At 43.9% G+C, this 12,672-nt stretch overlaps 1 protein-coding gene across 1 annotated transcript in view; it reads left to right on the top strand.

Annotated features, from left to right (window-relative positions):
- The window catches only part of HIC2 (HIC ZBTB transcriptional repressor 2), a 73,894-nt gene that overhangs the window by 55,022 nt on the left and 6,200 nt on the right, over positions 1-12,672 (top strand). Inside the window, exon 3 of the mRNA XM_075718644.1 lies at positions 10,727-10,870. The gene's annotated coding sequence lies outside the window, so the exon portion shown is untranslated. The remainder of the gene's footprint in view (positions 1-10,726; positions 10,871-12,672) is intronic.

The following is a 12,672-nucleotide window of genomic DNA, read 5'->3' as shown; positions in this document are numbered from 1 at the left end:
TGGGGGGGGGGGGGGGGGGGGGGGGTAGTGGGGTTTTTTGTTCTTTAACTGCACCCTGCAAAATGTCCCAGCTGAGTTGTTTCCAAATACTGGCATCTCTAGGGAAGGGGTTATAAATTGCTAATTTAAAGCCTGCAACAGGATAATTAACTAACCAGTTTGATGTAAATGGCTTAATGGGGCTTTACTAGCCCCTTTGAACTTAAAGTAGCACTAAAAAGTAAACTGTAAATACCTTCAAGGAAAGTACTGGCATGCTTGAATGTGGGGCTGCTTGGTTGTAAGGAGCAAGCCTGCTCGACTTGCCAGGAATCCAGTGGCCTGTGTGACAGCAAACATGTCAAGAGGGTGAGGGGCCCAGCCAGGCACCCCTTGGGGAAGGCTCTGCAACTACCCTAGTTCTTCAGGAAGCGCATAAACTCCGATATATCAGGCTTTCAAACCTGCCCTGCCTGCTTTGGAAAATTTAAATCGCAACCTCGGTTTAAATGCAACTGTAATGAATTTAATCAGGATTGAAGGGGCGGGGGGGGGAGGGGAACAAAACCAAAAAAATAACCCAAAAACCAACCCCCTGAGGGGGAGGCAGCCACTAGAGTCCACCCTAATTTTCCTGGAGCTGTATTTGCATTAATGTCTTTCGGCAAGTCCAGGCAGAAACACTTACTACGCTTTGTTTCAGAAGACCTTGTTACCCACTGAATCTGCTGAGACAACATACTGCAGCCCTGCAGCAGATTCCAGCTTCTGATGCATCTTGGGGACTTTGGGGAGAACGTCTAAACTTTCATTCTTGCTGGGCTGTGACAAAATTCCAAGGGAGGAAGTCAACAACTATTAAGCATCTAGAAATGAAGATCATTACAAAGTGGAAGCATCTTGTGTAGTTAGGCATTGATCTCACTTCTGACTATGCAAACTGGGGTGTCAGAGAGGAGAATTTCAGGTGCAAAGGCAGGCGGGAGTATCCCTTCTGTCCCTCCCTCTATGGGAGAGAAGCTCCTCCTGGTCCGAGTGCTGCTCTGTTCCATCTTCTCATTGCACAAGCACCATGCAGTGCCAGCAATAATTTGCAAGAACTCTCTTCTCTTCATTGTTCCTCTGTCTCACCACCATCTTCCACCTATTGCCAGCAGCCTTCCTGGGTAGTGGAGGATGTTTTGGAGTTTGCAGCACAATCCTCAATTACTACTGTGACCTCCGACACACGGGATTTGGCTTTACAGCCAGCTTTGCTGTTGAGTGTTCCTGGTCCTTGGCTGTGCTCTCCTGCCTGCTCTGTTGCACTACCCCTGAATACCATAAGGCTGCAAAGGCTGAGCCAGACCAGGATTGATGCAGGAAGAGGGCAAGACCTAACCTTTTCAGTGGCCATCCTGACTTGGATGGGCTAAACCAGATCACGATGCTTCATCATCTGTAATGATGGATCTATTTTTCGGTGGTTTGTTTTTTTTTGTTTCTTTTTTTTTTCCAGCTGGGAAAATAATGGGAAATAATGTACCACTGGCAATGTTAATGCTGGCTTTAAAAAAAAGAAACATAAAAGCACTGAGGTCTGTTGTAGAGGGCAATGATGCAGAAGTGCTACATCTTATTTTAAAAACCATGTCTGACAGAGGATTCAGTCCTGCACTCTAATTCAGTTCAGATGTTTATGGGCCTATTGTATGCAAACATCAAAATGGTCTACTGCGGCCTTTAGAAGAAGAGGTAATAACATGGCACTTCTTCGCTCCTACATCTTGACTGAAGAACTTGGCACCATGGCACTACCTGATTGCTGTGTGTGTGTGGGAACACAGTGCAGGATTAATTTGGGGTTGATTGTGTTGGCATGATCTGCCAGCAGAGCTTGCCCAGCTGCCTGTGTTACACTGTAGCTGTTAATCCTTCACTTTTATGAGCACTAACCTAGATCACATATTTTAAAAAATTAAAAATGCATGTGCTATTAGAGAGAGAGATACTTGCAAGCAGAAGAGCTCTGTACACATGCAGTGTTGACAGCTGGAGACTCCCTTCAAGGAATGCCAGAACACCTTAGCATGCCAGCTTTGATATCTTGGCATCTGACTGGGAAATGCAAATACTCAATCTTAATCCATCATTCCCACATGCTGACATGTATCCAAGGGGAACTTCTGTGAATGTTGTTGTTATTCCCATATAACTTCAGCTGCCTCTTTGCCTCCCAGCACCACCCCGTCATGTGTCCAACTGAGTGCAGTGTCTTCCAGGCCTTTTATGCCAGATCTTTTGGATTTGTTTCTCTCACGGGGAGGCAAAAGGGCATTAGTGCGCATGTGCAGCAGAGGAACAAACTCCGTGTTTGGAGGAGGCAGGGTTGTTTTTATGAGGCTTTTCTCCTTTTAATTGCCCCCAACAAACCCTTCTGCAGATTTTTAGATTCCTCACTGAGTCCTTTAAATAATATGATCAATTAAAAACCAAATTAACAAAAAAGCTTTTTCACACTTCCCAGGAAAATAAAAATTAAGTTAAAGAAAAAAAGTGGATTGTAATAATCATCCTTTCTTTCATATGAGAGATGGTCAGACTTGAGGCTTCTTTCTGAAGTTCTGGTGTGCTTTACATACCTTGTAATAATTATGTTTGTCTCCTACAATGAAAGTTTTACATGAATAATAATAAAAAACACATATGAATAAAAGCTAGCACGACTAAGAATTTCTACTGTGCCACTCATCCCATTGAAAGACCCAAACTCATCAGTCATTTTTGGGCACCTCACTAAATTTCAGCACAGTTGTTAGTCCTGTCTGAAGCTTTGCATACCTCTCAGTGACCCAGTCCTTGGGGGGGGGGGGGAAGTAAATTCTGCTTTGCCATCTTGCAAATACTATTTTCTCAGCAATTTCACTCTTTGTTAAGAGTAACTGTCTTTAAAAAAAAAAAAAATGACAATAATCCCCCTTCCACTACACCTTTTGTTTTGAAACCCATTGAACCTGACACCCATATTTGATTTGTTGGTTCAAGAATAACAGGGAAAATGTGAGCAGTAAAACCTGGCCCAGCACACTCAATGGCTGCTGCTAGAGAAAGAAGAAATTATGTGTAACAGTGCTTTCCTGACCTTTCCTCTGTTTTTAGAAACATGAAAAATTTAATCACCACTTTTTTTTCTGGCTATTGCAAATAACAAAGTTGTGTGAAAATTAGAACATAATGAAGACAAATTTTAGAGTGGTGTCTGCTGCAAGTCTTGGGTGTGTTTGCTGAATTGCCTCCTGCTTAGAGAGCAGCTGGAAAATCCAAGTCCTTTCCCAACATGTCAAAACCAACTTTTTCAAAGGATGCAGTAGCTGTGCCAAAGCACCTTGCCTATTTGTAAGCAAATGCGTACCATTGGGACTATCTCTGCCTGGGCCAGCATTCTCACATGCAGCTGGCTGTGTTAAATCAATTTGATTAATTACTATATACTCTTTAATTTTTCTGCAGGCAGGTCCCTGCTATTTCTTGCCTGCACAAGATTAAAAAGGCTTTTACATTACATACCCTGTTATAAGACTTTAATTGTCTGGAATGGGTCTGCGTGTGCAAAGACTGGTCCTGGAAGGGTCTGAGGATTTGGGATTATTGTCGGGCTTCTTACACTGAGGTAGCAGAGAAAGAAGGTGTGTGAAAGCTGTGTTAGCATCCATGATGGAGGATAGTCTATGATAAGAAGGATGCTACCTATGCCACTTAGTTGACTGTTGTTTCAGTTTGGATTTTGGGGTGGTTTTCCTGCTGTTAAAACATATTCCTTGAGTGTGGTGTCTGCCAAGAAAACGCCTGGAGAAGGGAATAGATTAACCCTAGGTGGACTGACTTGATGGGTCAGAGAAAGCTAGATGGCATCAGAACGTCCCTATGGCTGATGAGGTATATCTCTTCTCAAGTTCACGAGCCTCAGGACATGTGTGTTTTGGAGCACCTGCACTGTGGCATAACAATGCTACAATTTATTCAGCCCTTCTCCGTGACAGAACTGTGAGTGGCTGAATAATGCGCAGCCAAGGGCCAGGGACTGAAAGCAGCAAGATACTAGATGCAGGCGTTTGGGAATGCACAATGCCAAGAGAGAGATTTTAGTCCAAACATACCCACACTAAACATACTTTTTTCATCCTCTGGGAGTCTCTTCATGCTGTTACATTAGTGGGCTCTGCTGGAAGTGATAAGGATATAAGAATTTTATTTTTTCCTTCCAGTCTAAGGTGTAGTATCAATGTTTGTTGTGGCTGGTAGCAGTAGTTTGTACATGTATTACTCCTTTGGCCAGATTCTGATCCTATTTGTGTAGCTATAAAACTGCTGAGTTGTTTCATCTGTGTAACGGAGGTTTCAGTCCCTCTGGCTGTTTTGGTTTTTTTGTTTTGGTTCTGTTTGGTTTTTTGTTTTTTCTTTAACCACTTTCCTTGCTGAGAGGGGAGAGTTCTATGGGAAGTGATCCAGCAGTTTTAAAATAGCCTTTTAGTGTGGGGTTTTTTTTTAACTCTTGCTCAAGCTTTTAAATACATGAATTGTCTCTGTGAATTCTCATCTGGGTGCCTATGAAACGTGCCAGCCAAGCCTAAGTCTTGGAGGAGGTGTGGCCACATTTGTGTTCTTGGAGCTGTTTGGCACAGCCACCTGGTACACCTGTGTCTTGGGCTAGTTTCAGCACTGTCACTTCACCCCTCATGCCTGTTTCTCTGGTACCTCATTTTTTCTTCCCAAGGTTATTTTCTATAAATAGAATCTGCTCCAGCTTTTCATTCCCCCACACCCATCTTGAGGAGAATAATTACCAATGAGATGGTTTTAATAGTGCTGAAAGAAGGAGGGTGATCCATTCTGGTGTGCTCTTCGACACTTTTTTCTGACAGGAAATAAATGCACAAATTGCTTAGCAATTTCCTTAGGTGACAAATGTAAAGTGAGTAGCTTTTGAAATACTTAGGCTTGGGTATTTAAACATTTGATAAACTATGGGTTATCTGAAGAATAAAATTGTAATTGTTTTGGCACCCACAGAATTCCATGCAAAGGTCTCAATCTGAGTATAAAATCTAGTCATTTTCTTAATTGTTGTTAGACTGGTGGAGGTAACTGTAGTATCTAGTGTTCCCCTGTCCAGAAACCAAAACTGTGCTCCGCCCAGGCTAGCAGAGATGCTTTGGAGGATGCAGCGCTCTGTCAGGACATGATACAGCAGCCAGAAGATGCAAAACATTTAGAGCATTCATAAACCAGAAAAATTTCTCTAAAATGAAAAAAATAACTAAATGAAAGCATGTTAAGTAAGCGTTTGAGGTGATGATGCTGACTTTATTGTCCTTTAAACTATGCCTGCAGCAACTCAGAACTTAATGTCGTATAAACCAAGAGAAATGAAAAAGCTGTCTCTATAGGCTACGTGACGCAACTGGTGAGCAATTGCTCAGATAGCAAGGTGCTCTGCGTGGAGGAAGTGCCCACAGATAGAAGTGCTGTGTAAAGGAATCATTGCTGGCACACAGATGCATGCTGGCAAATTAGACTGTATTTGGTGGAAGGATAAGAATCTACTACAGCTTTTTAAAATACCCATGTCATGATCACCTCATGATAAACATTAATCTCTCCAGTGTAAATAAAAGCATAGCACATTTCCCAGATAATCTCTTAAAATAAAACCAGATTGGTGCATAGGAGTAAACCAAGCCAGAACAACCAGTCAACCTACAGTATTACTACCCAGAGCTCAGAATGAAATGGGAACGGCAGTACTTTTTCAGGTTTTACAGCCACCTTTTTGCTCTACTTTGACAATTATTTATTACCACTAATATTGTGCTCTGTAAACTTATACAGCGCTTTATGAAGTAAGACATGTTTCCTATTTGAAAGATCTTATAATCTTGTGGGCTGATAAGGGGTGCAGATTATCCCTTGGATGTTCATAAATAGCATTAGCACTAAGAGTTTTATTAGTGCTGGGTCCTTTCAAGCCTGTGGCTCTTTCTTTTTCTTAACACCACTTCCCTAGTCAAGTGCCAAAATAAGGATTTCAACACCTTGATCTTCCAGGCTGGAACAGTGTGGGCATTCTTTTGTTTTGCTTGTAGCGAAAGAGCAAAACCCAGGCAGAGTCCCAGTGCAGTGACTGTTGCTCTGCATGGGTTTAATCCACCGCCTTGCCTGCCTCTCTCTCTGAGACTACAAATCTGGAGTTTGGGTGATGGCAGCAGAGAGCAAGCTTGGGAGGTTTGTGTGAGCGTGTGTGTGCGTGCGCACGCGTGTTTTAAATAAACAAACAATGGAACAGCAACTTCAACAAGTTGTGAGTGGTGCTAATTTGTTATAGTGCTGTCTTGCCTTCTGGCAGTGTTGATTTAGGAGAAGCTGAGCAGGCTGGAATGGACGCGGGGAGCCGCTGGTTCTTTTGCTGTGGGGTGTATATATAGTTCAGTATAAAATGCTTCTAGGGGTCCTGTCCTAAGGAGCTTCCAGATTACAGGGTAAAGCACATGCATAAACTGCCAATTCCCTTTTCAAAACCAAATCTGGGGCAAAAGTACCTTCCCCTGTGCCTTGCTGCTCCCCTTCCACTCTTAAATGGAGAGATGTTTTAAGTCTTGATTCATGACAAGAGTCTATAATTTGTGTATTTTGAGGACTGCCACAAAATCCTTGACTTTGACAAGAATAGTGTGTAGGGAAGGAAAGGAGGAAGATCCTTTGCTTTGGACTGTAGCAAAGTTTTCAACACCCCACAACCTTGCTGGGCTGCCTTTCATAATGCGCCTGGGGCTGTAATCCCCAAAGCTGAGAAACTGTCTGACAGAGAAGGCTGGCCAAATGCGCCTGAGGTACTGCGGCCCTGGCCCACTGTTGTGCAGTGCTGCAGGATAAGGGTGGCAGGATGGAAGCTTTGCTGGAAAGAGGTGGATTTTGGAAGCATACGTAGAGTGACCTCCTTGCAGTCTGTGAGCTAAGTTTAAAGTAAGTCTGAAGTCTCAAGCGAAGAAGACAGAAGAATAAAACAGTCAAAATGAGAAGTAGTGTTTGGGGAGAGGCAGCCAAAAAAATGAAGACTTTTGAAAATGAGTAAACCCTGCTTTCCCCTTAGGTTATCTTCAGCTTGGACAGATCTGGATGCAGTGCAGAGTCTGCAGAATTTTGAGTCTGTTAGTCCTTCTGCTTTTACAAGCAATAGTGGCTTTCTGGCATCCTCTTGTTTGCGAGGCTCAGAGTTGCAGAAACATTTTTTGGTGGTTGCAAAGAACCAAATGTATGAGGGAGGGTTCAAGATGATCAGTTAAGCATCTGATTTGGAGAGACATCTGGCAGGCAGTACAGTCTTGATACTGCCAGGACCGATTCTTAAACAGTGGTTTGCTTGAAAGGTTTCACAGGAGTGGAGCTTAGAGACTGGGAGGTACAGGGCTGAGTACATGGTCAGTTCTTGGCAAAAAAAGGAAAAATGGTGGACAAAGTGCCAACGGTGCTGTATTTAAGGCATTGTTTATTTGTGTCAACGAGAACTACTGCTGCTGCTGCATTTGCAGGTATGCATGAGATAAGGGAATGAGATTTGGTCTTGCAGAAGAAAATGAGACAGCAGTTTGTTTTTGTGCTCACTGGTATCTGGCATGTGGTGAGAGAGATGACATTTTGGTCCAAGGCTGTTACTACCCATGTCCTTCCTGCAACCCTGAGCATGAAGCTCAGTATTAACTATCGCAACAAGTTCACAACATTAGCAGCATTCTGTATGCAGATACTCCTGTGCAGACTGCTTCTCTCTGCAGTTTGCTGAGTCCACACAAGAAATAAGCAGGCCAATTGGGAGGATCTTTATCAAATCCCCTCCCATTTCTCCCAGTACTCTGAGGTCTTGTTTGCTCTAACAAACCCTGTAACTAAGGGGTCTGAGTCACAATCGCTAGTGGATTTAACACTCCCAGCTGCCTGCCTCATCCCTGTCCTGGAGATCCCTCCCCAGCTGCAGGGACAGCTGAAAGGGCCATGCATTTGCCCCAGTATTGCTGCATTTCATAACCCAGCTATCAGCTTGTACCTGTGGTGACTCAGAGCCCTAAAGCTGTGCTGCAACTGGGAGGGTGCTGTAAGACAGTTGAGAAAAGTTGGAAAAGGGTCACAATGTTCCTTCTTCTCCACAGTGCTGTGTGCTCTTGCCCCCAGAGCAGTGCCCAGCATGAAGCTGCCACCCTGCGCACCCCCTACCAACTCTGGCCTACCATGCTGAAGGACAGGTCCCAAGCTTTTAGGACCAGAAGCATCTTCTCACTCCCTGTAATTCATAGGGTTGTTGATTCTGCCTAACGCTCTCTAGGATTAGCTGGGAGGTAGCAACAATCCTTTAGTCATGTCCTAAATTCTTGCATTGTAAAGGGAGAATTCTATACATCAAGGCTCAAAGGTAGCTGGGAAACAGAGGAATTTTGCATACCAAAAGGGCCTTAACTGGTGGATGGGTAGAGGGTATCCTTCCTCCTGTGTGAGCTGAGGTACTCCACTGAATATGTGGGTACTTTAGTGCAATAAGGAGTCATTAGATTAGCATGGGACATCAGAGCTGCCTTTACCACTTGCAATGCAGGTACAGTTGGAGCTGAGCTTGCTCAGTTGTTGCAGGGCTGCAGAGGAGCCCAACATCTATTGCTTCTCACTGGCTTCTGAGGCTTTATTTGTTTTGTGCCACTGCTGTGTTCCTGAGATCAACTGTGCTCTGCAGATATGCAGGAATTTTTAGTGCCTGGCTCTGTTTGACAAGATCTGCAATGTCCATGCCTCTTCTCTTCTCCTCCCACTAAAGGGTTTGGGTACTCTTAGGCTCCTCCATGTCAGCAGTGAAAATAAATGTATAATATACAAGGGGTCTGGTTAGGAATTGGCAGGAAGCTTCATTTCTGACTGCAGTGTGATGTTCTAGCAGTAGGAAACACCTTTGTTTTAAGCAGTTCTCTGCTAATCTCTGCCCTAGAGGGGAAATACAACTATGGAGAAGAGCTTCTTGCTTCACAGTAGGAAGAAGCAAATTGCTGTAATCTGAGTGTAAATCTGCATTTGAGCTGCTGTCTGGAAACCTGTCCAAGAAATACCTTTATGCAGCATTCAGCCTTTCTTAAGCTGAGTATTGCTGAATGTTTCGCAGACTCCTGATGCTGGCAGATGCAGCCAGCAGTATGTTGCTCGTATGCAGTCTAGAGCAAATGCTCTTGGCTCAGCATAGCCCAGGTCAGTAAGTAAACACTTGCTTACATTTCACTTCTTCATTGTATTGACAAGATTTTAAAATCTTCAGCCTATAGCAGTCAGAACAGGGCAATCTGAATACAAAAGACCTCTTAGTTCAGTGTGAAAGGGATTTAGTTACAGAATTGTGGGGATAAGAATGCAGGTGGTAATGATAGGAACACTGTCCTGGGCCTGAGCCCCACAGATGTCCAGGAAGAATGAAGAACCATCTCCTTACATTCAGTGTCCTTTTCATGAAGACACTTTCTATTTGCCAGCCAGTGTCCTCCTTTACTTTCTTTCTCATCCAACTACATTAATTACTGTAAGTCTTTTTCATTTGGCCTTTTATCTTTTAAGGTTGAAATGATAATCAATATTCTTCTAACTTTTTAAATGTAAGATTTCTATCTCCAGCAGCACAGCTGGAGACATGCAGCCATCAATGTGACAAGAGCTATGCAGAAGTTACACTTTGCCATGAGGGGCCATTAAAACCTACTTTAAATCCCTGTGAGGCTGCAGGCTTATTTCTGTTCTATTGTTTTGGCTTGTTTGGGTTTTTTTTTTGTTGTTTTTTTTTTTCACTGGGCAGCATCGCCACTTGTAGAGAGGGACCTGTGCTTAGCATCTACCCTGAGACTGTCCTCCGTGATAACCCTGATGGAGCTGATTACAGAAACTCTGAGGGAAGGACGATATGCACTGTAGAGGATATCCTAGGCTTGACAAGCTGTGTATCCTTGGGATGTGCCTTTCCCAGACATGGGAAAAATGTTGTTGCTTTTTCCTTTGGGCAGGGAAGGGTGGAATTCTAGATCTTCAGTTTTGCGACTCTTGTACCAGCTGCAGTTCACCATGAATCAACTTGATCTCCAGTCTCCAAGAACACAGATTAAATTATCAGTGAAGCATCATTATAAATAGGAGATGGTATACAGTATTTTCTTTTCCCGTCTTGCACCACAGATGTAACAAAAGCCAAAGGACCTAGCCTTTCTCAATGCCATAACATCTCTACAAAAGCAGGATTTCAAAGGCTTGGGAAGGGGGAAAGGGAAATGGGGACAACACAGAGGATCAGCATTTAAGCGTTTCTTTCATTGCCTGTACTGTGTGGGGAACGAGACCATGAAGCGCTGGCACCAGGCTTTTCTCATTGTAGAGGGATTTCTGAATGGTGATATTTAGTTGCCTGAATTTCTGGGCAGAAGGAAGCTGGTGCAGACATCCTGGGATCTGCTGACCTTGGATATATATGGACTGCTCCCCCTGAAGCTCAGTGCTGTTGGGAGTCCTGAATGGAGGTGGCCAGAGAGAGTCATCAAGAAACTTGCAGAGGCCTTCTGCTCTGTTTCCGTCACAGTTCAGCAGCTCTGGGGAGATGGGTGGAGGGGAGGTTGTTCTAGTAGTTACATATTTAAGGCAGGTGGCCATTTTAAAATGTACATTTCAATTTTGATTGCAGTTTTTTAATTGCATTTAACAGCGTCCCTGCTGGTTCTCCATTCTGCATCCGTGCAGCCACGTTCTATTGATGGCCTGTTGTGATTTCAATGGAACATCATGGGATGTACCTGGCACGTCGGGCAGCACTGGATGGAGGTGCCTTTAGCCCAATGTACCTGGCATGGTAAGCGGCAACCAAGTGGTTAATCTGCATTCTACTGCTCGTAGTCTCAGCTTGTATAGCAAGGTGTTCCTGCTTTGCTGCAGCCTTGCACTGACTAGAAATCACTTTGCTCTCCTGATGTTAGTGCTTTCATGCACACAGGGCCCCTACCCTTTTCACCCACGGAGATTCCCCTTCCCTGGGCAGTTTGCCATGCAGTAAAGAAGGGCCTAGCCATGTCAGGCTCTCTTTGTTATTCTAGCACAGGAAAAGAGAAGGGACTGGGAAAATCATCTGACTCTTTTCCTTCTCCTTTTTGGGCCAGGAGCTGGTAGCAGTTGAGCATGTATTGCCCAGGTACCTCATGTCCAAATGTTGCCGCACAGAGGTACCAAACAGGTGCTTGTGTCCATAAGCAAAGCTGTATTGTTTCTGTGGGAGTCCTGCAAGAGCTGCTTCAGGGAGCTGGGAGGGCAGTTCTGCCTGGCACTAATTGGAATGTAATAAACTAAACAAGGGCCACTTTAAGTTTGCTGATGTGGTATCCTCTTCAAAATGATCCTCCGTTCTCCGTCTCCTTTCCATGTCCACACCTGCAACATGAGCTGCACATCCTGCTCTGTCCTGCATGTCGCTTTCTCTCCCTCCCCCAGCTTTGCAGACCTCTCCCTGAACAACCTGACATGTTGGTCTTACTTATTTTGAAGTGAGAGATATTCCTGTGAGGAAAACCAAGGGTGCTGCATCCTGTTTTCTGCTTGAGCCTGCCTCACAGAGCTTTTGCTGCTCCACTGCCAATGATGAAAGTGCATGTTCTTGCCTCGTGTTTCTGAGTTCTGCTGTCTGCCTGCTCACAGGGGCTGAGGATAGGGAACCATTTGGGCTAACATAGTTCCTGCATTCCTCCCTATGCCTCTGCTGCTCTGGAATGTGAATACCTTTACAAGGCACGGGCTAATGACCTGCCAACTGCAGCTCCTGGGCCATGAAAGCCCACCTCACTGATACCTCTGGAGAGTCCTAGAAATAGGTTCTGTTGGGATGTGGGGAGAGGAAGATCAGATGAGCCAGTGAGCAACAGGAAAGCTCTCTTCCCAGTGGCGTCTTCAAGTGCTCTAAAAAAGTTAGTTCATCTGAAACTGAAGGGTGCAGAAGTCATCTGTTTCAGTTTCACCCAGATCCAGTAGCAGCTGGACACAGCATTTTTAATGTCAGAAGTAAATTGGCAGGAAAGAACAATGTAGGAAATAATTAATTTAATTTTGTCTTGTTCTTCCCCATGCTCACTGCTGCAGTGTCTGCTCAGTGCAGCACAACTGCTTGGGAAGGTGGAGAAATAAGTAAGCAGGCCACTATCTTTTCCTAGGTATATGATAACATGCACAGTAGGCTAACGCTTTAACGGCATCTAATTTGATACATCACATCTAATCTGTTTGTTGGTTTTTATCTGCAGTACTGTTAGTTCACTGTTCAGGTGCTCGGTGTCTAGCCTTCTCATCCATCCACAAATCCTCTACGTGAAATGAGTGATTCCTTAGATCTGTTTTTGATTGATTCTTTGCTTCACTGGTGTTGCTTCTTAAAAGGTAAACAATATTCATATGCTGCAATCTATAACTCAGAGATGAAATCAAATAGCATCTCCTGCCAGAGGTTGCTAAGATAACACATTTAGCATTCATTCAGCAATTACTTTTAAAAAGAAGAGATATAGTGATACTAAAGAGAATCAAATCTGTAGTGAATATGTAGATTGTATACTATTTAAAGGGGTGAAGGGATTCCTCTTCTCCTGTACTTTGGCAATCTAATTTTCTGTG

This window comes from Pelecanus crispus, chromosome 11 (genome assembly GCF_030463565.1).
Source record: "Pelecanus crispus isolate bPelCri1 chromosome 11, bPelCri1.pri, whole genome shotgun sequence".
NCBI lineage: Eukaryota > Metazoa > Chordata > Aves > Pelecaniformes > Pelecanidae > Pelecanus > Pelecanus crispus.
Note: the sequence above shows the minus strand (reverse complement) of the source record. Positions and strands in the feature narration are given on the sequence as shown.